Genomic DNA, 25,708 nt, shown 5'->3' with positions numbered 1-25,708 from the left:
GAAGTGTTCTGTCTGAGCAATTGCATGTGTCGTGTTAGGATCACAACACCCTATTTTCTGATATAGGGAGCAAGAGAGTGCAGCTCTGATGGTGGGATTAAAGAATATGGTCAATCTCAACCATACTCAGTGTCCACAGGTAGAGTTCTATCTCTGTTTCAGAGCTTTTTATTCTTTTTTTTTCCTCTTTTTCATTTTTTTTCTTTTTTTTTAGTGCTTATTTTATCCCCAGCACCCATGGTGTGTGTGCGCAGGTGTGAGACACAGTGAAAGACACAATGTGCACAAATCTTTATTCAATTTCCACCACCAGGAAGATAGGAAAACACCCGGGTGGCCAGTGACAAACACTGCCCTTTCTGTTTCAGATCTTATGTGATCAGGCAATGAATATGATTACATCAGCAAGATGGATATGGGAAGGCTCAAAGAACATTGGAGAACTTTGGGATTCAGCAGTTTTAGTTGGATCACAAACAAGAACCTGTTGACAATGGCTCCAGCCAGTATGATCAATTAGCTGATGCATTTAACGAGTTTGTCTCTGAGACTGAGGGTAACGACACAAAGCCAATTTCTCTTCTAAGTGGTTTAATTCTCAAGATTCGAAGAGGGACTCCACTTGATGAAAAATGTTGTTCCAGCAGCTGTGCCGCAGCAGAGATGTTTGCAAAATGTCACAAATAAAATTATGTAGATTACATCTTTGAGCCGATATATTGTTCTTCACAAATGGAATGAGAGACTCTGATTTCAAAGCAAAAATTTAGTTTTTATGATTTCAGACTCATGATAAGAACCTTCACCTTGAAGCAGCTAATTTTCAGAATCAGGACTGAGAGGTCAGCAGATCGCCTGGGATTTTCCAACTCATGATGACTGAGAATCTCTGCAGTTTGATCTTCTGGTTCTCAAATTGCTACAGTGAGCATTGATTCTGAGAACAACTTCTTAAAATGTTGACAATAGTAAATAATTTTAGTAGTGTCCATGTTGAGGGCATCTAGAAAGCAATGGTAAAAGTAATTTAAAAATACTCTTTTACTCAGAGGAAGGTTTATGTGTGGAATGAACTTCCAGAGGAAGTGGTGAATGTGGGTACAGTTACGGCGTTTAAAAGAAATTTGGATAAGTACATGATAAAGAAAAGTTTGAAGGGACAACGGGCCAAGCACAGACAAGTGGGACTAGTTTATTTTCGGGATTATGGTCGCCATGGACTGGTGAAACAGAAGGGTCTGTTTCTGTGCTGTATGACTCTATGACTCAAAAATTCTTTGGAACTTAGATACATTTCTTTTTACCTTATTTTGGTGATTTATATATTGCCTTGTCTCCCAAACTGGCATGTGTGACTGATATGCCCAACTCAAGATCTGGAGGCATCTTGGTGAGGTTGTCAGTGAACAGGAAATTTTGACCAGAAATATACAGATCACAGCATCAAGAGACATTGCAAAATTGGCACAGGAATTCGCCATTGATTCCATTGTGTAAGCTTCACTATCCAGTACAATCAGAGCCAATCATAACACCTTTCATTAATACTATCCTTAAACTTCATTTAATTTCATCTACTCTCAGTTTAAAACTGTTTCTTCCTTATTCAATTACCAATGTGAATCTCTCACAGATGGGCGCTGATTTTGTTTATCATGTGGTTATGATGCTGTCAGTTTCATGCGCCACGATAGTAGTGGGTCGTGAAATAGCTTTAGCAATCAGAATTAAGGAAAATCCCAAAGCATTTTATTCTTATTTCAGGAGCAAGCGGGTAACTAGAGAAAGGATTGGTCCACCAAACGATAATGAAGGAATTGCTGCGTGCCGAACCTGAGAGAATGGGTGAGATTCTGAATGAGTACTTTGCATCAGTGTTTACTGAGGAGATGAACATGATGAATCTTGAGATTAGAGATCAAAGTTTGATTCGTCTGGATCGCGTTGGCATAAGTAGGGAAGATGTGTTGGGTATGCTAGAGGTTATTAAGGTGGACAAATCCCCAGACCTGAATGGGATCTATCCCCGGTTGCTTAGGAAGGCGAGAGATGAAATAGCAGGGGTCCTGACAGATATCTTTGTGGCATCCTGAAATACAGGTGATGAGCTGGAGAACTGGAAGGTTGCTCATGTTGTCCCTCTGTACAACAAGGGTTGTCGGGATATTCCGGGTAACTACAGACCAATGAGCCTGACGTCAGTGGTGGGGAAGTTGTTGGAGAGGGTACTGAGAGATAAGATCTATTTATATTTAGAAAAGAATGGGCTTATCAGTGATATGCAACATGGTTTTATGCGGGGGAGAACTTAAAAGAGTTCTTCGAGGAAGTGACCAAGTTGTTAGATGAAGGAAGGACTGTTGATATGATATACATGGACTTTAGTAAGGCGTTTGACAAGATTTCCCATTGCAGATGAATGGAGAAAGTGATGTCACATTGTGTGCAGTGTGTTCTAGCTAGGTGGCTAAAGAACTGGTTGAGCAATAGGAGACAGAGAGTAGTCGTTGAAGAGAATTTCTCGAAATGGAGAAAGGTGACCAGTGGTGTTCCACAGGGATCAATATTGGGGCCACTGTTGTTTGTAACATATATAAATGATCTAGAAGAGGGCATTGTTGGTATAATTAGCAAGTTTGCAGATGACACAAAGATTGGTGGAGTAGCAGAAAGCATAGGGGACTGTCAGAGAATACAGGAGGATATAGATAGAGTGGAGAGTTGGGCAGGAAAGTGGCAGATGGCTTTCAAACCAGGCAAATGTGAAGTGATGCATTTAGGCAAGTCTCCTTCTAGAGTGAATTATACAATGAATGGAAGAGCCTTGGGAAAAGTTGATGGGCAGAGAGATCTGGGAGTGCAGGTCTATTGTACCCTAAAGGTTGCTGCACAGCTGGATAGAGTGGTCAAGAAGGCATATAGTATGCTTGCCTTCATTGGACGGGTATTGAGTATAAGAGCTGGCAAGTCATGTTAAAATTGTACAAGACATTGGTTCGGCCGCAGTTAGAATACTGTGTACAGTTCTGGTCGCCACATTACCAAAAAGATGTGGACGCTTTGGAGATAGTGCAGTGAAGGTTTATGAGGATGTTGCCAGCTATGGAGAGAGGTTGAGTAGTTTAGGTTTATTTTCACTAGAAAAAAGGAGATTGAGGGGGCACCTGATTGAGATTTACAAAATCATGAAGGGGATAGACAGGCTGGATAGAGACAAGCTTTTTCCGAGGATGAGGGATTCAATAACGAGAGGTCATGCACCAAGGTGAGAGGTGGAATGTTTAAGGGGGATACACGTGGCAAGTACTTCACACAGAGGGTGGTGGGCGTTTGGAACGCGTTGCCAGCAGAGGTGGTAGAGGCAGGTATGGTAGATTCATTTAAGATGCGTCTGGACAGATGCATGAGTAGGTGGGGAGCAGAGGGATACTAATGCTTAGGAATTGACCGACAGGTTTAGACAGTACATTTGGATCGGCTCAGGCTTGAAGTGCCGAAGGGCCTGTTCCTGGGTTGTAAATTTTCTTTGTTCTTTGTTCTTTGAATCAACTCTTCATTGGCAACAAGCCAGGAGGATCAATCAAAATAATCTGATTATTATATAGAAAGAATGAATTATTTCCTGCACTGTGCAAAGCTCAATGACATCATCTACTCACGACAAACTAACAATCATAGTGGCATCACTCAGCACAAATAGGTCAATGTACTGATAAGGGTTAGTAAACAATTATGAACGAATGAAGGGGAAACCAGTTTTACTGAATATAGCGAGCTGGTCCAAAGGAATATAGCGAGGCTACAAACCAATATCTCACACAGTTCAATCATTTTTGTTCATAAAATCTGTGACGTGGGTTTTTGATGAGCAGAAGGTTTTTTTCTCAGATTTCCTTTTCTGAATGCTTCCCATGATTTGCAGGAGGGATAGCGGGTTGGCCCCTATTCATATGATCATGTGTTCACAAGTCTCTGTGGTCGTGAATTAAAGAGAGTTACTCAAAGTCTGCGCGAGTACTCATTTTTCACGTAGCTTTGAGCTCGGTGAGTATTACATTCCATGCTATTAGCCCAGATGCAGTAATAATCATTGAACTCTGAACAGTGTCTGAGCCTACAATGCCAAAAAATGAATTTTTAACATTTTCAGTCAAACCTGTTAGTTAAACTCAGTGAGTAAGTGGAACATTAATTGGCCTCAGCAACCTTCAGTTGGAAAAGGAAGGCAAATAAATCAGTAGGTTTCTGTTCCTGACGTTATTCAGTGACTCTAGTTGATAATGAGCCTGTCTCACATGAGAGCAGAATTTTCCTTTCACATTGAACACAATTTAGTCCATTTCCCATGGTTGTCTTGTGAAGTCACTGAGGTCCACAATAAAGGAGTGAACACTGAACATTTTTCCCTCAATGGAGCTGTCACTCAGCCTCCTGTGAAGGAGTCAGTCTCTGTCACCTTATCCCCTGCTGTGTTGACAGGCCCACTATGATGGTATTGGGACTTTGCAACTATCCTCTTGCAGTCGAGGAAGGCGGCATGCTCAACTTAAACATTAGCCTCACCAACGGGCAGCTTTAATTACTGACCGTTTCTGTGCTTCTATGCAGCATAGAGAAGTGAAGCATTGTCTCGTATTTAATGCCATGATAGTGGTCCTGCCCACTGTATAGAATGCTGAGATTAAATCCAGCTCTGCTAAGTTGTGAAGGTTCACTGTCGATTTAGCTGATCTGAAAAATGTAACTGCAGTCAGGAGGAATCTGGTCTCATACCCTAGGGTTGCAGAGAGAGAATGTGGGCTGTTACTCCCCAAGTGATTACGTATGAAACATTCTGTTTGAAAGGGACTAAAAGCCTCCACTTAACAGCATTTCCTTCAAAAGTTTTTTCACTCCCATGGTGACGGGGTGAATTTTACACATTCAAAAAGTTTTAATTTAAAGTACATTAGGACATTGCAGAATGAACAGCCATTAACTACAAGCCATGACAGTAGCATTACTTGATGAATCAGCTCTACCATGTTGGAACTCTGAATCCATCCCTCAAGTGAGCTCCCGGTTGTGGCACAAGATCAGATCATTGCCCTGCAGGTTTGAAAAACAGAAAGATTAAGAATATCTTCAATTGTATTAGCCATTGACCAGAATTGAAATACAGAATGTGTAATCAATTGTAAGACTGGATAAACGCTATCTGATGTGAATGTCCCAGTCAAACACAATGATATTGGGAGATTTTCATATGTGTCTGAATGACATGGGCTATGATGGGAAATCTGTGATAATCGATGAAGCCTTGCTCAACATTAAGGCATCTGGCTAAGTTATGCGTATAAAGATAAGGTTCTCGCTAAGCAGTGGTGAGAGGTTTAGTAACCAGGATTATTACATTATTAATAGTCTCATTCACACTGAATTTAATTTCAGTAATTCACAGCTCACTACCCAATATGAGGAAACTAGACATTGACTATTCCAAATGAGAAACTATGAGTGGATTCTTGGTAACTCCAGCTTACTGCACGCTCCTCTGGGCAGCCATCTTGAACACTTGGCAACTCCGTCTCAGCAAATGCTCCAGGGCACCATCCACGCGCAACCTCATCCACAGATACTTGCATCCAACAGCTGCCACCCTAAGAGAACTTTATTGCTGGAACAGCACAGCAGGTCAGGCAGCATCCAGGGAACAGGAGATTCGACGTTTCGGGCACAGGCCCTTCTTCAGGAATGAGCAGAGAGTGTTCAGCAGGAGAAGATAAAAGGTAGGGAGGAGAGACTTGGAGGAAGGGTGTTGGAAATGTGATAGGTGGAAAGAGGTCAAGGTGAGGGTGATAGGTCGGAGTAGGATGGAGGCGGAGAGGTCAAGAAGAAGACTGCAGGTCAGGAAGGCGGTGCCGGGCTGGAGGGATCCGGCTGAGACAAGGTGGGGGGAGGGGGGATGAAGAAACTGGTGAAGTCCAAGTTCATCCCCTGCGGTTGGAGGGTTCCCAGTCGGAAGATAAGACGCTCCTGGTCGACGGTGCCCTCCACCGCATCTCCTCCACTTCCCGCTCCTCCGCCCTTGAGCCCCGCCCCTCCAACCGCCACCAGGACAGAACCCCACTGGTCCTCACCTACCACCCCACCAATCTCCATGTACAGCGCATCATCCGCCGTCACTTCCGCCACCTCCAAACAGACCCCAGCACCAAGGATATATTTCCCTCCCCTCCCCTATCAGCTTTCCGTAGAGACCACTCCCTCCGCGACTCCCTTGTCAGATCCACACCCCCCACCGACCCAACCTCCACTCCCAGCACCTTCCCTTGCAACCACAGGAGGTGCAACACTTGCGCCCACACCTCCCCCCTCACTTCTCTCCAAGGCCCCAAAGGAAACTTCCATATCCGCCACAGATTCACCTGCACCTCCACCCACATCATCTACTGCATCCGCTGCAGCCGGTGTGGCCTCCTCTATATTGGGGAGACAGGCCGCCTACTTGCGGAGCGATTCAGAGAGCACCTCTGGGCCACCCGGACGAACCAACCCAACCAACCTGTAGCACAGCATTTCAACTCCCCCTCCCACTCCACCGAGGATATGCAGGTCATTGGACTCATCCACCGCCAAACCACAACAACCCGACGGTCGGAGGAGGAGCGTCTTATCTTCCGACTGGGAACCCTCCAACCGCAGGGGATGAACTTGGACTTCACCAGTTTCTTCATCCCCCCTCCCCCCGCCTTGTCTCAGCCGGATCCCTCCAGCCCGGCACCGCCTTCCTGACCTGCAGTCTTCTTCTTGACCTCTCCGCCTCCATCCTACTCCGACCTATCACCCTCACCTTGACCTCTTTCCACCTATCACATTTCCAACGCCCCTCGTCCAAGTCCCTCCTCCCTACCTTTTATCTTCTCCTGCTGAACACTCTCTGCTCATTCCTGAAGAAGGGTCTGTGCCCGAAACGTCGAATCTCCTGTTCCCTGGATGCTGCCTGACCTGCTGTGCTGTTCCAGCAATAAAATTTCAACTTTGATCTCCAGCATCTGCAGACCTCACTTTCTACCCTAAGAGAACTCTCATGGCATCATTAATCCACTTGTTCGATGATTCATGGTTCACTAATGCATCTCAGGGGACACTGGAAACTAACTATGCAGTGTTGGTGTTAGGCCACCTGCGCACAGCGACAGGCATCCAGCTCACGGTTTGGATCATGCTGGATGCTTATACTCCCTATTTTGCCTTGCCTTACCTTTTTGCATTTTGTCTCCTGAGTTAGCGTTCCCAAGCATCCAAGACTTCTGTCTTGCCTTGCTGTGTGGTGCAAACTCAAAGCCAGGAAATGAGTAATGTTTGTTCGTAGAACTCAGTCAAGGGAGACAGCCTTCAGTCAGGGGTGGTGACACAATAAGTCAACGGCAATGTCCAATACACATCTAGAGGATTACATATGGTCAGTCAGGCATTTGAAACAATAAGGATCATGAATCCTTTCTTTAAGGGGTGAGGAGCCATATGTTGGGCAGCCCACAGCCTGCCTTGGTCATTCTGCCCGATTGTGAGCTCTTTTCCCCTGGATTGAGAGGAAGTGGGGAAATTGACTGAGGTAAAAGTGGGTGGCATAGCTGTTGGTACTGGTGTATCTGGGCAAAAGGGGTGAGTTGCCATGAGCAAGTGAGGGGTCAGTACAGAGGTAATGCAGGATTAAAGGTGTCGAGGTGGGTGAGAGTGAGTGAGAGAAGATATTACAAGCAATGGTGAAGACCATAGAACAAACACCTTGATGGATGGTGTGTGCAGAGGCAGAGATAGAAAAATAGAAGCACAGAGAGAAGATTTGTCTCTTAGCCTGGATGGTCAGAGAAAGTCATTCTTCCTATACTGCCAGGCATAACTGGAGACAATTGAGTCAACATTGACATGGTGGGAAGGGGGCAACCTCAGACCAATTGGCAGGATCTGGTGTCATGGCCTTTACTGTCAAACTGGGAGAAGAGTACGACATTCCTCTGCATCACCCCACCCACCAGGACCCCCAGTTTCCTGTCCTCAAAGCTAATTTCCCACCTCTTCCATTTCTGGGGCAAATATTAGTGACCATGCAGGGCAGCTCCAGGCTGATGGTCCCTGTTCAGATGTAAATGGCTTTTTAAGCATAACATTGGTGCCAGGGATGATGGTGCATAATGGAATATCCAAATAGTGGCAAGTAACTCTGGGTACAGCAAGTGGTAGAATTGGCTTAATGTCAGGCGATGGGGTCACTACTGGGGGCAGAGTATATGTTTAATGAATTACATTTTGACCATATTTGACATTTATCAATGTATGACAAGTTTCACCGCAGAGACCCAGAATTGTAAATAGTTGACAGATTTTTCACATTTTGTTGCTGTTTGCGGAAGACTGTGTCATTGCTTTCTGCATTGAGTTCAACATTCAAATTGTTTTTTGGAGATGTGAAGTCTTATGTCTGAACAGTCACAAGTGCTGTAAAAAAGTCACAAAATCTCATTATCGGGTATAAAGAGTGCAGTGACAGAGGGAGGAAAGAAACAACAATCAATCCCAATAATCCTCAGTGTACACAGATGGAGTTCTCTCTCTGTTTCAGATTCTTTAATAAACTTCTAGATGATGTCCCATTCCTGGAGAAGGAGATGAAGAAGTCTCAAAGAATGTTGGTGAATGCTGAAATGGCGCTGTTTGACTCCGTTTCGCAACAGCATGAGCAGTTAGATGATGTTACTAACTGGTTTGTCTCTGAGATTGAGACAGACAACACAATGCCAGCTGGTCTTCCAATATCCAAGACAAAAAGACAACTCATTTCTCAATGTTGTAATAGCAGCTGTACTGTGAGAGAAATACTTGATACTTACTGTTGCTAAATACAATGATGTTGACTGGATCGTTATGTTTGTAGAATATTCCACACACATGGAATCAGATTCAGTCTCTTTTTAAAGTAAAAAGTTACACTTTATGAATCTGGATTTCTGATTTCTGACAAGATTTCATCTTGCAGCAGCTAATTTTGGGAATCAGGGCACAGAGGTCAACAGACCCTGTAGGATTTTCTAATCCACAGTGAATGAAAACTCCATCACAATTTAATGATCTCGTCCTCAAATTCCCACAATGGGTGCTGACGAGAGCCGTACATTTGTAAAATGTCTTCTGTGGATGCTATTAAAATGAATTGAGTACTGTTGATGTCAATGACTTGTAGTAACATAGCAATGGTAAAAAATTTAAAAACATCAATGGATTTGTATTGGTTCATTTCATAAAGTCATACTTACAAAATGTCTCTTTCATGAAAAATGACATATCACATTCAGTTTTTCTTTCAACAGTGTGTATTTTCACCATTTAGTGAACCATCTCAGGAGAAATTAATTCAAAATTCAGATCATTTTCTTTTGACTTAGCTGCCATCTTGCCTTCAACATGGCATCTGGTCTGATTTTCCCAGTTCAAGTTCTGGATGCCATTTTGTGAAGCTGTTCGTGAACAGGAAATATTCACCAGAAATATGCAGGTCACGATGTTAATGGGTATGGCAGCATTAGAGCAGGAGATGGCCATTCAGCCCATTGCTCCTTATTCATCTTGCAGTGTAGTCATCGCTAATCATTCAGTTCAATAGCTTTATCCACATTATGACTTCAAAATCCCAACAATTTATCTTTATTTCTGTCTTCAATTGCTTCTTCCTTCTTATGAAATTATATTCTCCGAGTTGTAATCTCCCCAACCAGAGGAAATATCTTACTGACATTTATCTTGCTATCGCTTTAAGTATTTTGTAGGTTTCATCGAGGTAACTTCTCAATATTTGGAACATCAGAGAATACACAGCCTATTTGCTCAATCTCTCCTCATTGGACTCTTCCACCATCCTCAGCAGGGATCTGGTGAATATTTGTCACTCTCCCCCAGTGACAATAACATTGAGCTCAGGCAAAGGGATCAAAACTGCACAAAGTTCAACCATGGTTTTGCACAATTGAGCATGACTTTGCCGCTCTTCTACTCAATTCCTCTTGGAACAAAATTAAATACCATGAGCTCTCCAAATATCACTAGCCTTCCACACCTTCACGTTAGCCTTCAGTGATTTATTGAGAAGTAGATTAAGGTCGAGGAGAAAGTGAGGGCTGCAGATGCTGGAGATCAGAGCTGAAAATGTGTTGCTGGAAAAGCGCAGCAGTTCAGGCAGCATCCAAGGAACAGGAGAATCGACATTTCGGGCATAAGCCCTTCTTCTTTCCTGAAGAAGGGCTTATGCCCGAAACGTCGACGCTCAAGTAGATTAAGGTCCCTTTGTATATCTACATTTTCTAATCTCTGACTATTTTTGAAATACTCTACACATCTTTACCTTTTGCCAAATTGGATAAACTCAATTTGTGCTTATTATTTTTCATCTTCAATGTTCCCACTCCGAAGCCTGTGCAAATCCATTGAAGCTGCTTTGAATTTTCCTCACACCCAACATCTCACCAAGTTGTTTGTCTTCCTCAAACTTAGAAAAATTACATTTGGTGTCCATCGTGGAATCATTGATATATCACAGAGAGATGTCTGATCTCTAACTTCCTGTTCCAGCTCTTCACACACATATCATTTCCATCTTTCTCTCCACCTCTCTCTCTCTCTCTCACACACACACACAATCACGCACACAAACACACACAATCACACACACAAACACACGCGCGCGCGTACGCACACACCACTCCCTCACTCTAATTGATAAACTACATGAATCAGTGTGACCATACGCAGATGGCAGTGATCAGTGTGCTGATGCATTTGTGAGTGCATGACTGAGAGATTCCACACAAGTGACCTGTCACTCCTTGGAAGGAGCCAGTCACATTGAAATTGCAGGTGCTGTCAGTTTTGCAGCCACCTGGGAGAGGATAACCTTCCTTTCCATCAGACCTCAGGTCCCATTCCTGCATCCAGCAGAGTTCCTTCTCAACATCCGAGGACACACAGAGCCAGTGTCAGCACTATATTTCACATGCCCCCAGAAAATGAAGTCAGGGTCAGTAAACACTGGGCCTCCTGTGCAACCCACTGTGTCTGCCTAAGATGGATACTTCTGGTCCTTCATGTAAGCCTGCTGCTGCTCCTGGGCTTGCCATCATCCCTGATCCTCTTGTATCCATTTTCACTTTTTTAGGAAGGTAATCACAGTGTCCAGCTTCCCAACAGTAGCTGGGCATGAAACTCCTGCTGGAAATGACCTCTGTTATGAACATAAAGGGCAGAAAAGTTATTTGGTCTCAGAAGAGTCAGTGATGACACACACTGTGAATGAAGGCTGCACACTCTCCTCCACAAAGTGAAACATGCAGCAGATCCTCCAAACCTTGAGACAGCTGCCCTTTGCACCCTCCTGAAAAATCAGCAGCTGAACTGTTCTGTTCAGCTGGAACAGAACAGGATTGCTTTTCCTGGTGTCCAGAACAAATTTGCAGAGCAGAACATAGATATGACTGATCTGGACTTGACTGCAGTCTTTGTGAGACCCCACATAACAAAACACGATTCCACTGACAGCTTGTTCTGGAGCTACAGCACTGACTGTTGTCCACTGTCCGACTTTAGTTGGATATATCTCCTGACCGTAAGAGAACCAAGTGGATAGCGAGTATGGCCAAACCCCTCAACTGTCTGGAACCATTTCTCCATAACTACCAGTATTGGAACCCCCGACAGATAAATGTTGAGGTCTCAGTGTGCAATTCATAAAGAGACCTTGGAGTGCAGATTCATAGTTCCTTGAAAATAGAGTCACAGGTCGATAGGATGATGAAGAAGGCACTTGGTATGCTTGCCTATATTAGTCAGTGCATTGAGGAGAGGAATTGGAAAGTTATGTTTTAGCTGTGCAGCACATTGGTTGGGCCACGTTTGGAAAACTGTGTTCACTTCTGGTCTCCCTTCTATAGGAAAGATGGTGTGAAACTTGAAAAGGTTCAGAAAAGATTTACAAGGATTTTGCCAGGGTTGGAGGTTTCAGCTGTAGGAGGAGGTTGAATAGGCTCGGGTTATTTTCCCTGGAGCATCAAAGGCTGAGATGTGACCTACTAGAAGTTTATAAAATCTTGAGCTGGAATGGATAAGGTGAACAGCCGAGGTCCTTTCCTCAGGTAGTGGAGTCCAAAACAAGAGGGCAGAGGTTTAGGTTGAAAGGGGAAAGATTTAAAAGGAACCTAAGTGGCAACTTTTCACACAGAGAGTGGAGTGCACATATGGAACAAGTTGCCCGAGAAAGTGTTGGAGGCTGATAAAACTGCAACATTTAAAAAGCATCTGGATGGTTACATGAACCAAAAGTGTTTGGAGGAATATGGGCCTAACACTGAGAATGGGACTGGATTAATTTAGAATATCTGGTTTGACATTGATAAGTTGAACTGAAGGGTCTGTTTCCATGCTGTACAACTCTATGATTCTATGACTTTATGTCACCTCCTCACTCCCCCACCTCCTGGACTAATCTTTAATGATAAGGTGTGTCCTTTTGTCTTTGCAAAAAAAAACATGATGGCTTCAGGCCCTGACTGGAATGGCAACACGCAAACAGACTTGGCACAGCAAGGCACAGCAAGAATGCTGCGAATATTGGGTAGATGCTAAGTGAGCATGAAGACAGCAAGTGAGTAGCGCTGATATGCAGCCTTGTCCAACCTGTGTGTCTGTGAGCACAAAGTGTCCGCACTGCAACCTTTCAATGCTAGTTGCAAGTGCACACTGGAATTCAAGTCTGGATTCCAAAGCACCCTGCCAGTGTATCAGGGAAGTGCCATGATGGTCATGTTTGATCATGTTGGTTTGGCAAATGTCAGATGCCAATATCTGTGGATGTGAGGTGTGTGCAGCTGGAGGCCATGGATTGTGCCAACATGGAAACTCCTCACAGTTTGCAAAGGTCACCAGGAATCCAATCTAATTTCCATGTTTAGATTTCTTGATGTCTAGCTTATTTGGCACATTCGGTAAGGTAGGAAGCTGAATATTAACAAGGTGATTTGTACTGTTAGTAAGCTAGAATCCTGCTTTATTGGCAACTCACCACTGCCTAGTAAGGAACTTTACCACCCCCAAAAAGAGGGTGGTAAAGTGAGTTGTGAGTTGTTCCTGATGTTATGATAGTCCTCACGAGACTTCTCGTCTGATTTTTTTACTATAAATCCAAAACATAGCCCATTTTGCTTAGGGACTTAGAAGATTATATTCCAGATGTTGTTTTTATTCATCTCACTGAAATTCTAACAGTATTGTGGTAGAATTTGAACTTGCCCTCAGGACATTAGTCTGGAGCCTCTAAATTTCTCATCCATTGGCTTTAGCATGATACCACCAGAGAACAAAGAAAGGTACAGCACTGGAACAGGTCCTTCACCAAGATTGTACAGACACATGATGCATTTCTGATCTAAAAGACCTTTCCTCTCAATGGTCCATATCCCTCAATTCCCACCTAGTGCATATGTATGTCAAGATGTCTCATCAACTTTGCAATTGTGTCCAGCTCCACCTCCACCTCTGGAAGCACATTTGTGGCACTTACCACCCTCTGTGTTAAAATCATTCCTCTCACATCTCCTTTAAACTCGTTCCCCATTAACCTGAACCTACATACCCTAGTCATTGATATTTCTACTCTCAGAAAAAAGGCTCTGACTATCCATGCCTCATTTAATTGGTTAGACTTCAATCAGTTCATTCCTCATCCTCGGGTATTCAAATTAAATCAAATCAAAGTTTTTTTTCCAATCTCTCCTCACAGCTAATGCCTTCCATACAAGGCAACATTTGCCAAACCGTTTCTGTAACGTCTCCAAAGTCTCCACATCCTTCTTGTAGTGTTGCGACCAGAACTGTGCACAACATTCCAAACATGCCTGAACTAAAGTTTTATAGAGCTGCAAAACGACTTGTGGATTGTCAACTGATTTTGTCTGGCTCAAGTTGTATTTAGAGTTATATAGTCATGGAGTTCTAAACTACAGAAATAGACACTTTGGTTCAACTTGTCCAGATATCCTAAAGTAATCTAGTCCCATTTGCCAGCATTTGGGCCATATCTTTCTAAACCCTTTCCATTCATATACCCATCCTGATGTTTTTTAAATGTTGTAATTGTATCAGCCCCCACCACTTCCTCTGGCAGCTCATTCCATGCGAGGACCACCCTCTGCATGAAGAAGTTGTCCGTAAGTTCTCTTTTAAACCATTCTGCCCCTCACCTTAAAGCTATGCCTTTTAGTTTTGAATGCTCTTAACCTGGGGAAAAGTCCTTGGCTTTTCACTCCAGCTGTGCACCTCATTATTTTAAAATCTTCTATACAGTTACCCATGAGCCTCCAATGCTCCAGGGAAAATAGCTGCATATCAAACAATGACGAGACAAAATACAGGAAAGAGATAGAGTGCTTGGTTGCATGGTATTAAGATAACAATTTCTCCCTCAAAGTCAGCAAAACTGAAGAGCCAATCATCGACTTCAGAAAGCAAGGAGGAGTGCACGCTCCTCAATAGAGCTGAGCTGCAGCCAATTCAGCTTCTTTGCTACTGTTATCACACTTCTGAATGGACCTCTCAAATTTCAAATCTAATGTCGATCTTGCTTTTTGTGCACCTTCTTTCCAGCCATAACTTTGTATTCCTCTCTCTGTTCAATCACTCTATGGTATTTATATGTTATGAACTGCCTGTACGACATGCAAATGTTTTCACTACACCTAGGTACATGTGGCAATGATAAACCAAATGAAATCAAGCTGTTTACTGTGTCGATTCAAATAAACAGCTCAACACCTCTGTTTGAAACCACTCTTCAAAAACAAACCAGAACAAAATACACCTCATAAAGTCACAGTATCATCATTCCTGCCCCGTTAAAAAAAATGAACCATCAATGTACAAAGATTTTGTTTCATTTTTATAAACCTCTGATAGCACACTGTATACATATACATTATGTTGACTCTAAGCATGCAAACATCACTACTACAGTTTCGTTATTCCAGTTTTATCCCGCCTCCATCTTCCTTCATCAAAGGTGTAACAACACATCAGCAAATACACTCACTCATCCTGCCACGTGTATAAATTTCAAATTGAATGGCTGTAATATTAAGGACTCCGCAAACAGTCTGGAATTTGTTTCCTTAAATATCTCCAAAAACATTAAAGGGTTATGATCAGTATATACAATTGTCTCAACCATATTACTGGTATTATAAATATTGAATTCTTGCAATGCCAACACCAAGCTCAAAGTCTCTTTCTTAATCATGGAATATTTCTGTAATTTTCTGTAAAAAAAACAGCCGATATGTTTTTCTACCTTCTTGTCATCTTCTTTCAAGAGTATAGCACTGGCACCCACATCACGCACATCTATAGCAACCTTAAGTGGCTTTGCATAATTAAGTGTTGCTAACACAGCTTTCAGGCTGTCAAATGCCTTCTGACATTTTGTCATCCATTGTCCTTTTCTGCACTTCTTCAACAAGTCAGTCAGTGGTGCAACCATGTTCCTAAAATTTGGTACAAACTTCCAATATAAACCACTCAATCTCAAGATTCGTAGTATTTCCCTCTTTATCGATGCCATGGGATACTCCCCAATAACACTTGTTTTCACATCCTCTGGGGCCATATGTCCACATTCAATAACATGGCCATGAACCTGACTTGGACTTTTGTGAACTCATTCTTAACCATTGAATAATTCTGACAGATGCTCTAAAAGTACTTTCCATGCGTGAGTAAAACTCACCAGGTCACCAATGTACACCACAAAATTGGGGAATTCTGAAATTACTTCATTGGTTTGTCTTTGAAATGGGACTAATGCATTTTTCATACCAAATGACTGGACTTTCAACTGGTACAATCCGGCAGGTGTCACGAAAGCTGAAATTTCCTTCGCTCTTTTGGCTAAATGTACCTGCCAGTATCCTCTGAGTAAGTCCAATGCTGAAATGTGAATTACTTTTCCCACCTTCTCAATGCATTCTTACACATACGGAATAGGATATGAATCAGATTTGGTAACTGCAAAGATTTGCGATAGTACACACATAATCATTGGGTACTTCCTGGTTTTGTCAGCATTACTCTGGAGGAGCTTCATTCACTGCGTCTCACTTTGATTGTATTGTCTTTGAGCAGGCATTCAATCTCTTTTTGAATCTATGACAACTTTGAAAGGTGAGGTCTGTGAGGGTGATGCCTAATTGAAACCACATTTCCTACATCTACATCATGCGTAATTAGATTAGTACTATCCATCTTATTCCCACGTAACTCCCCACATGATTGCAAAAACTCATTCAGGTCATTTTGATTTTCCTTCAGAAGGTCACTCAATAATTTATTCCAATTTATAAAAACCTCCTCATTGCCCAATTTAATGAGAGGAAAGTCCAATTCAGAATCCTCTTAACTTGGTTCTTCACTCAGTGTTGTTAACAGTAACACACTCCCCTTTTGCTTTCCTTCCTTATCAATGTACCTTTTGAACATGTGTTCTTGGAAAAGCACAGCAGGTCAGGCAGCATCCGAATCAGCCTGGCTCCCAGCCTCATTCCTGATGATGGGTTCTGGCCAGAAACGTTGATTTTCCTGCTCCTCGGATATTGCCTGACCTGCTGTGCTTTTCCCACAACACACTCTCAACTCTGATCTCCAGCATTTGTAGACCTCACTGTCTCTTAGTAACCTTCCTGCATATTCACGTGACACATTCTGTGAAATATATTTCTGTCTGATAATCTCATTAAATAGTTCACCTCATTCAATCTCTTTTTGATTGGACAAGGCCCGTAATCCTGGGTTTTCATGGTTCATCTTCTACTAAAAGTGATACTGAGAGTTAATCTGTACGTGTTAAGCGAATATGTACATTTTTGGTTTGTTTGCTTCCTGTTTCATCATTGGATGTGCTACTTTTAAATGCTGTCTCGCCAACTCATCCGCTCTATTCAATCTTGCCCTAAACTTTGACACAGATTTTAAAAGTGTGGGCTCTCAACTCTGACTTACCAATTTCTTCTGAATTGGTTTCAATGGTTCTCTCACCTCATGTTCAAAAACTAATTCAAATGGACTGTATTTTGTTGATTCATAAGGTGTACCTCAGGCTATTTCTTGGACATTAAACTCACCTTCCAAGTGTCTGCACAGCGTACAAGTCTCTCACACCTGCATTATATTACTAACCTCCTCATTGCTCACAACATCTTTGCATTTCGGATCTTTAGCAAACATTGCAAATAAACCCTGTAAGTTCAGGATTTATGTCCCTTAAACAGCTTTATATCAATTTCCCGTTTACCTCTTAGTTTTGTTAACAATCAGTTTTATGTAATGATCATTATATAGAATAATCAAAGGCAATAATGCTTGCAACTGGACGAGGGAGGGAGACAAATTGCACCTGTACCGATTCCAAATGTTTTTCTCAGCTGAGCAAAAAAACACCATGTTCTTCAAAGTTCCACATGATTGCAGTCAGCACTAGTTGTAAAGTAATGTAGTGTACTATTCCTCCTGTTCTTTGCACAGGAACACAACGAGTGACCCAGAACCAGAAAGACAGGACGTACAATGTTACCCACAACCACCATTGTGCTTTGTGTAACACTCCAGCATATTTTCTTTCCGTGCATGGGATTTAGGGCATCATTGAGAAGGCCAGCAATAATCACCAATGGTGATGTGAATGGAAGGTTTACTGGGCCATTTCAAAGGACTGCTGGGAGTCAACCATACTGTTCTCACATAGGAAAAATAGTAGCCCATTCAGCTCATCAAACCTGCCCTGCTATTGAATACAATCATTGAACACCTCAATAACTTTTATTTACTCCATTCCAAAACCCGATATGCCACTGATAATTAGACCTCTATCAATCCGTATCTTAAACACATTCAAAGACTGAGCTTCCACGGCCCTCTGTGGTAGAGAATTCGAAAGGTTCACAACTCACTGAGTAAAACAATTTCTTCTTTTACCGAACCTAATTGGCTTTGCCCTATTTTTAAATTTTCTCCCCAGTTCTGGCTTCCACAGCCAGTGGAAGCATATTACCTGCTTCTCCCCTGTCTCTTCCTTTAAGTGTCTGGTAGGTTTCACTGAAATCAAAACTCTAAATTCAAGAGAATACAGACCAATTTTGCTTAATCTTTTCATTCGACAGTCATGATTTGGAGGTGCTGGTGTTGGACTGGGGTGTACAAAGTTAAAAATCACACAACACCAGGTTATAGTCCAACAGGTTTATTTGCAAGCACTAGCTTTCAGATCACTACTCCTTCATCAGGTGATTGTGGAGTATAAGATCGCAGGACACAGAATTTATAACAAATGTTTACAAAGAACGAAGAACAAAGAAAATTTACAGTCCAGGAACAGACCCTTCGGCCCACCAAGCCTGAGCCAATCCAAACCCACTGTTTAAACATATCGCCCATTTCCTAAGCATCTGTATACTTCAGCTCCACACCTACGCATGCATCTGTTCAGACGGATCTTAATTGAATCTCTCGTGCCTGCCTCGAGATGACCTCTGCTGGCAACAAGTTCCAGTCACCGACCAGCCTTTTTACTCACCACGTGTTTGCCCCTTATACTTTTCACCTCTCACCTTGAAAGCCTTTCCTCTCGTTATTGAATCCCTCACTCAGGAAAAAAAAACTTATCTCTATCCACCCTGTCTATACCCTTCATGATTTTGTAGACCTCAATCAGGTCCTCGCTCAATTTTCTTTTCTCTAATGAAAACAATCCTAACTTACTCAACCTCTCTTCGTAGCTCGCACCTTCCATACCAGGCAACGTCCTCATAAACCTTCTCTGCACCCTCTCCAAATCATCCACATCCTTTTGGTTATGTGGCGACCAGAACTGTACACAGTATTCTAAATGCATCCCTATCACAGTCTTGTACAATTTTAACATGACATGTCAGTTCTTACATCAATACCCTGTTCGATGAAGGCAAGCATACCATATGCCTTCTTGACCACTTTATCCACTGATGCAACCCCCTTCAGAATACAATGAACTTGAACTCCCAGATGTCTCTGCATATCAACTGACTGAGGATCTTCCGTTTATAATATAGTTCACTCTAGAATTAGACTTGCCAAAATGCATCACCTCAAATTTGCATGTGTTGAACTCCATCTGCCATTTCTCTGCCCAAGTCTACAGTCTATCTATAGTCTCCTGTGTTCTTTTGACAGTCACCTATGTTTTCTGCTGCTCCACCAATCTTCGTATCATCTGCAAACTTACTGATCAGACCAACAATGCCCTCTTCCAGATCATTTAGGTATATCAAAAACAACAGTGGCCCCAAAACTGACTCCTGGGGAACAGCACTGGACACCTTTCTCCATTTTGAGAAATTCCATTCATCTACTACTCTCTGTCTCCTGTTGCTCAACCAGTTCTTTATCCAATTAGCTAGTACATCCTGCACACCATGTGACTTCACTTTCTCTCTTAGTTTACTGTCGGAAGCTTATCAAACACCTCAGTAATGTCCATGTTAATGACATCTACAGCCCTACTTTCATCTATCAACTTGGTCACTTCCTCAAACAACTGTATAAAGTTGGTAAGGCATGATCCCGCCCGCACAAAACCATGTTGTCTATCTCGGATAAGCACATACTTTTCCAGATATAAATAGATTTTATCCCTCAGTACCTTCTCCAGCAACTTTCTCACCACTGATGCCAGGCTCACTGGTCTGTAGTTACCTGAAATTTCCCTACACCCTTCTTGTACAGGGGGACAAAATGAGCAGCTCTCCAGACCACCGACACTTCACCTGTGTTTACAGATGCTACAAAGATATTTGTCAGTACCCCAGCTATTTGCTCCCTTGCCTCCCACAGCAACCTGGGATACGTCCCATCCGATCTTGCGGATTTGTCCACCTTAATAACCTTTTGCCTACCCAACACAAACTCCCTCCTTATCGTGATCCAGAGAAAACAAGCTTCTATCTCGAATCTCAAAATTCATCATGACCCTCTCTTCAGTGAACATTGATGCAAAGAAATCATTGAGAATCTCACCCATTTTCTCAGGTCCGACACACTACCTTTCTTCCTTAATCTTTAGTGGACCAACCCTTTCTCTTGTTACCCTCTTGTAACTTATATATGAATAAAAGGCCTTGCAATTCTCCCTAAGTCTCCTTGCTAAAGTTATTTCATAACCCATTTGAGCCTACTTGATTCCTGTTTAAAATTGGCTCTACTCGCCCGATATTTCTCCAAGGATTGTTCTGTTCTTAGCTGCCTGGACCTTATCTATGCTTCCCTTTTCCTTAGTCCAAGCCCTAAGTTTATGTGCCTTACCCACTATACTTCTCGTATTAATGTATATGCACTTCAAACAGCCAGTTCTTTTGCATTCATCTGCTTTCTGCCTACTCTTGCCCTTGGTAATGCTAACGTTATGATCCTTACAGTCTCTAGGTTCCACCTCACTGTCCAGTAGTCTTTGCATCTAGTTCCCAGAGCCCTGCCACATCAGTTTAAAACCTCCCCAACAGCTGTAGCAAAAACTCCCCTAAGGTCAATGGTTCCAGTCTGGTTCAGATGTCGACTATCCAATTTGCAATAGTCCAATCTTCCCCAGAACAGGTCCCAATGTCCCACAAATCTAAACCCCTCCCTCCTACACCATCCCTCAAGCCATGTGTTCATCCTGCCTATTCTTTCATTACTACCCTGGCTAGAACGTGGCACTGGCAGCAATGCTGAAATCGCTACCTTTGAGGTCCACCTCTTTAACTTTTCTCCTAGCACCCTGAATTCTGCTTTTGGGACCTCATCCTGCTTTTTACTTACATCATTGGTGCCTATATGCACCACAAAAACTGGCTGCGCACCTTCCCTTTTCAGAATGCTCTGCAGCTGATCGGTGACATCCCTGACCCGAGCACCTGGGGATGATGGAAGAGTCCAATGAGGAGAGATTGAGAAAATAGGCTGTGTATTCTCTGATGTTCCAAATATTGAGAAGTTACCTCGATGAAACCTACAAAATACTTAAAGCGATAGCAAGATAAATGTCAGTAAGATGTTTCCTCTGTTGGGGAGATTACAACTCGAAGAATATAATTTCATAAGGAGGAAGAAGCTATTGAAGAAAGAAATAAAGATAAATTGTTGGGATTTTGAAGTCATAATGTGGATAAAGCTATTGAACTGGATGATTAGCCATGATTACACTGCAAGATGAATAAGGAGCAATGGGCTGAATGGCCATCTCCTGCTCTAATGATGCCGTATCCATTAACATCGTGACCTACATATTTCTGGTGAATATTTCCTGTTCACGAACAGCTTCATCAAAATGGCATCCAGAACTTGAACTGGGAAAATCAGACCAGATGCAATGTTGAAGGCAAGATGGCAGCTAAGTCAAAAGAAAATGATCTGAAGTTTGAATTAATTTCTCCTGAGATGGTTCACTAAATGGTGAAAATACACACTGTTGAAAGAAAAACTGAATGTGATATGTCATTTTTCATGAAAGAGACGTTTTGTAAGTATGACTTTATGAAATGAACCAATACAAATCCATTGATGTTTTTAAATTTTTTACCATTGCTATGTTACGACAAGTCATTGACATCAACAGTACTCAATTCATTTTAATAGCATCTACAGAAGACATTTTACAAATGTACGGCTCTCGTCAGCACCCATTGTGGGAATTTGAGGACGAGATCATTAAATTGTGATGGATTTTTCATTCACTGTGGATTAGAAAATCCTACAGGGTCTGTTGACCTCTGTGCCCTGATTCCCAAAATTAGCTGCTGCAAAATGAAATCTTGTCAGAAATCAGAAATCCAGATTCATAAAGTGTAACTTTTTACTTTAAAAAGAGACTGAATCTGATTCCATGTGTTTGGAATATTCTACAAACATAACGATCCAGTCAACATCATTGTATTTATCAACAGTAAGTATCAAGTATTCCTCTCACGGTACAGCTGCTTGTACAACATTGAGAAATGTCTTGTCTTTTTGTCATGGATATTGGAAGATCAGCTGGCATTGTGTTATCTGTCTCAATCTCAGAGACAAACCGGTTAGTAACATCATCTAACTGCTCATGCTGTTGTGAAACTGAGTCAAACAGCGCCATTTCAGCATCCACCTACATTCTTTGAGACTTCTTCATCTCCTTCTCCAGGAATGGGACATCATCTAGAAGTTTATTAAAGAATCTGAAACAGAGAGAGAACTCCATCTGTGTACACTGAGGATTATTGGGATTGATTGTTGTTTTCCTCCCTCTGTCACTGCTGCACTCTTTATACCCGATAATGGGATTTTGAGACTTTTTTACAGCACTTGTGACTGTTCAGACATAAGACTTGACATCTCCAAAAAACAATTTGAATGTTGAATTCAATGCAGAAAGAAATGACACAGTCTTCCGCAAACAGCAACAAAATGTGAAAAATCTGTCAACTATTTACAATACTGGGTCTCTGCGGTGAAACTTGTCATACATTGATAAATGTCAAATATGGTCAAAATGTAATTCATTAAACATATACTCTGCCCCCAGTAGTGACCCCATCGCCTGACATTAAGCCAATTCTACCACTTGCTGTACCCAGAGTTACTTGCCACTATTTGGATATTCCATAATGCACCATCATCCCTGGCACCAATGTTATCCTTAAAAAGCCATTTACATCTGAACAGGAACCATCAGCCTGGAGCTGCCCTGCATGGTCACTAATATTTGCCCCAGAAATGGAAGAGGTGGGAAATTAGCTTTGAGGACAGGAAACTGTGGGTCCTCGTGGGTGGGGTGATGCAGAGGAATGTCGTACTCTTCTCCCAGTTTGACAGTAAAGGGCATGACACCAGATCCTGCCAATTGGTCTGAGGTTGCCCCCTTCCCACCATGTCAATGTTGACTCAATTGTCTCCAGTTATGCCTGGCAGTATAGGAAGAATGACTTTCTCTGACCATCCAGGCTAAGAGACAAATCTTCTCTCTGTGCTTCTATTTTGCTATCTCTGCCTCTGCACACACCATCCATCAAGGTGTTTGTGCTATGGTCTTCACCATTGCTTGCAATATCTTCTCTCACTCACTCTCACCCACCTCGACACCTTTAATCCTGCATTACCTCTGTACTGACCCCTCACTTGCTCATGGCAACTCACCACTTTTGCCCAGATACACAAGTACCAACAGCTATGCCACCCACTTTTACCTCAGTCAATTTCCCCACTTTCTCTCAATCCAGGGGAAAAGAGCTCACAATCGGGCAGAATGAGCCAAGGCAGGCTCTGGGCTGCCCAACATATGGCCCCTCACTCCTTAAAGCAAGGATTCATGATCCTTATTGTTTCAAATACCTGACTGGCCATACATAATCCTCTAGATGTGTATTGGACACTGCCCTTGACTTACTGTGTCACCACCCCTGACTGAAGGCTGTCTCCCTTGACTGAGTCCTACGAACAAACATTACGCATTACCTGGCTTTGAGTTTGCACCACACAGCAAGGTAAGACAGAAGTCTTGGATGCTTGGGAACTCAAGCTCAGGAGACAAAATGCAAAATGGTAAGGTAAGGCAAGGTAGGGAGTTTTGAGCATCCAGCATGATCCACACCGTGAGCAGGATGCCTGTCCCTGAGCTTTTAGTCCCTTTCAAACAGAATGTTGAACTTGGGGAGTAACAGCCAACACACACTCTCTCTGTAATCATCGAGTATGAGACCAGATTCCTCCTGATTGCAGTTACATTTTTCAGATCAGTTAAATAGACAGTGAACCTTCACAACTTAGCAGAGCTGGATTTAATCTCAGCATTCTATACAGTGGGCAGGACCACTATCATGGCGTTAAATACGAGACAATGCTTCACTTCTCTATGCTGCAGAGAAGTACAGAAGGTACAGCACAGAAACGGTCAGTAAGTAAAGCTGCCCGTTGGTGAGGCTAATGTTTAAGTCGCCTTTCTCGACTGCAAGAGGATAGTTGCAAAGTCCCAATATCATCATAGTGGGTCTGTCAACACAGCAGGGGATAAGGTGACAGAGACTGACTCCTTCACAGCTACATTGAGGGAAAGGTCTTCAGTGCCCATTCCTTTATTGTGGACCTCAGTGACTTCACAAGGCAACCATGGGAAATGGACTAAATTGTGTTCAATGTGACAGGAAAATTCTGCCCTCATATGAGACACACACAGGCTCATTATCAACTGGAGTCACTGGATAACAGTCAGGAACAGAAATCTACTGATTTATTTGCCTTCCTTTTCCAATTGAATGTTGCTGAGGCCAATTAATGTTCCACTTACTCACTGAGTTTAACTAACAGGTATGACTAAAAATTCATTTTTTGGCATTGTAGGCTCAGACAATGTTCAGAGTTCAATGATGATTACAGCATCTGGGCTAATAGCATGGAATGTAATACTCACCGCGCCCATGTGAAAAATGAGTACCCGTGCAGACTTTGAGTAACTCTCTCATTAATTCACGACCACAGAGATTTGTGAACACATGATCATATGAATAGGGGCCAGGCTCAACAGAGGGTAGCAGCAGTCCGACTGCAATGATGACCACCAGACACTTCAACACAGCTCACAAGTGATCAGCTTTAGCTTCTTCTACTCTGTCCAGGAACCTGGAACAAAATACTCTGATCAATTTCGAATAATTCTACTGCACAAATCGGATCTGCATTCAATGGCAGATCTCAATTTCTTTTCCTGTTTAAAACTCAAATTAAACTGGTCTCTCTATTGTTTCAGCAGAATAATTTCCAAACCTTCTCAGTCACTCACTTCATTCCAGCTTGCATCCTCTCCCTTTTTCGAGTGACCTTGCTCCCTTATAGGAACTTATCATTATCAGACATTAACTTCTGTCCTTTTTTCTGGAAACTTCTGAAACCATACTTACACGTCATTTTGCATAATGTCTGAATCAAGCATAACTATAACCCTTTAATGATTAATGTTTAGTTAAGCCCATTGTTAAATATTCTAGATATATATCGGTTGTGACTTGTTAATTCTTCAGTCAGAGACATTTTATAAGTGAACAACCCGCTATCCCTCCCGCAAATCATGGGAAGCATTCAGAAAAGGAAATCTGAGAAGAAACCTTCTGCTCATCAAAAACCCACATCACAGATCTTATGAACAAAAATGGTTGAACTGTGTGAGATATTCGTTTGTAGCCTCGCTATATTCCTTCGGACCAGCTCGCTATATTCAGTAAAACTGGGATCCCCTTCATTCGTTCATAATTGTTTACTAACCCTTACCAGTGCATTGACCTATTTGTACTGAGTGATGCCACTATGATTGTTAGTTTGTAGTGAGTAGATGATGTCATTGATGCACAGTGCAGGAAATAATTCATTCTTTCTTTATACTAATCAGATTATTTTGATTGATCCTCCTGGCTTGTTGCCAATGAAGAGTTGATTCAAAAAACAAAGAACAAAGAAAATTTACAACCCAGGAACAGGCCCTTCGGCACTTCAAGCCTGAGCCGATCCAAATGTACTGTCTAAACCTGTCGGTCAATTCCTAAGCATTAGTATCCCTCTGCTCCCCACCTACTCATGCATCTCTCCAGAAGCATCTTAAATGAATCTA

General features: G+C 42.4%; 1 long non-coding RNA gene across 2 annotated transcripts; it reads right to left on the bottom strand.

Moving 5' to 3' along the window:
* Positions 1-276: 276 nt before the first annotated feature.
* Positions 277-24,931, bottom strand: LOC148151881 (uncharacterized). Of its 2 annotated transcripts, none has more exons than XR_015760152.1 (4): positions 24,887-24,931; positions 24,518-24,726; positions 5,004-5,088; positions 277-1,003 (listed from the first exon to the last, which is right to left on the bottom strand). It is a non-coding gene; the product is annotated as an uncharacterized LOC148151881 (long non-coding RNA). The 2 variants fall into 2 exon arrangements; XR_015760151.1 differs by having other exon boundaries at positions 24,871-24,917.
* Positions 24,932-25,708: the final 777 nt, after the last annotated feature.

This window comes from Chiloscyllium plagiosum, unplaced genomic scaffold (assembly GCF_037043375.1).
Source record: "Chiloscyllium plagiosum isolate Xiang-an unplaced genomic scaffold, Cpla_swu_hap1 HiC_scaffold_2, whole genome shotgun sequence".
NCBI lineage: Eukaryota > Metazoa > Chordata > Chondrichthyes > Orectolobiformes > Hemiscylliidae > Chiloscyllium > Chiloscyllium plagiosum.
Note: the sequence above shows the minus strand (reverse complement) of the source record. Positions and strands in the feature narration are given on the sequence as shown.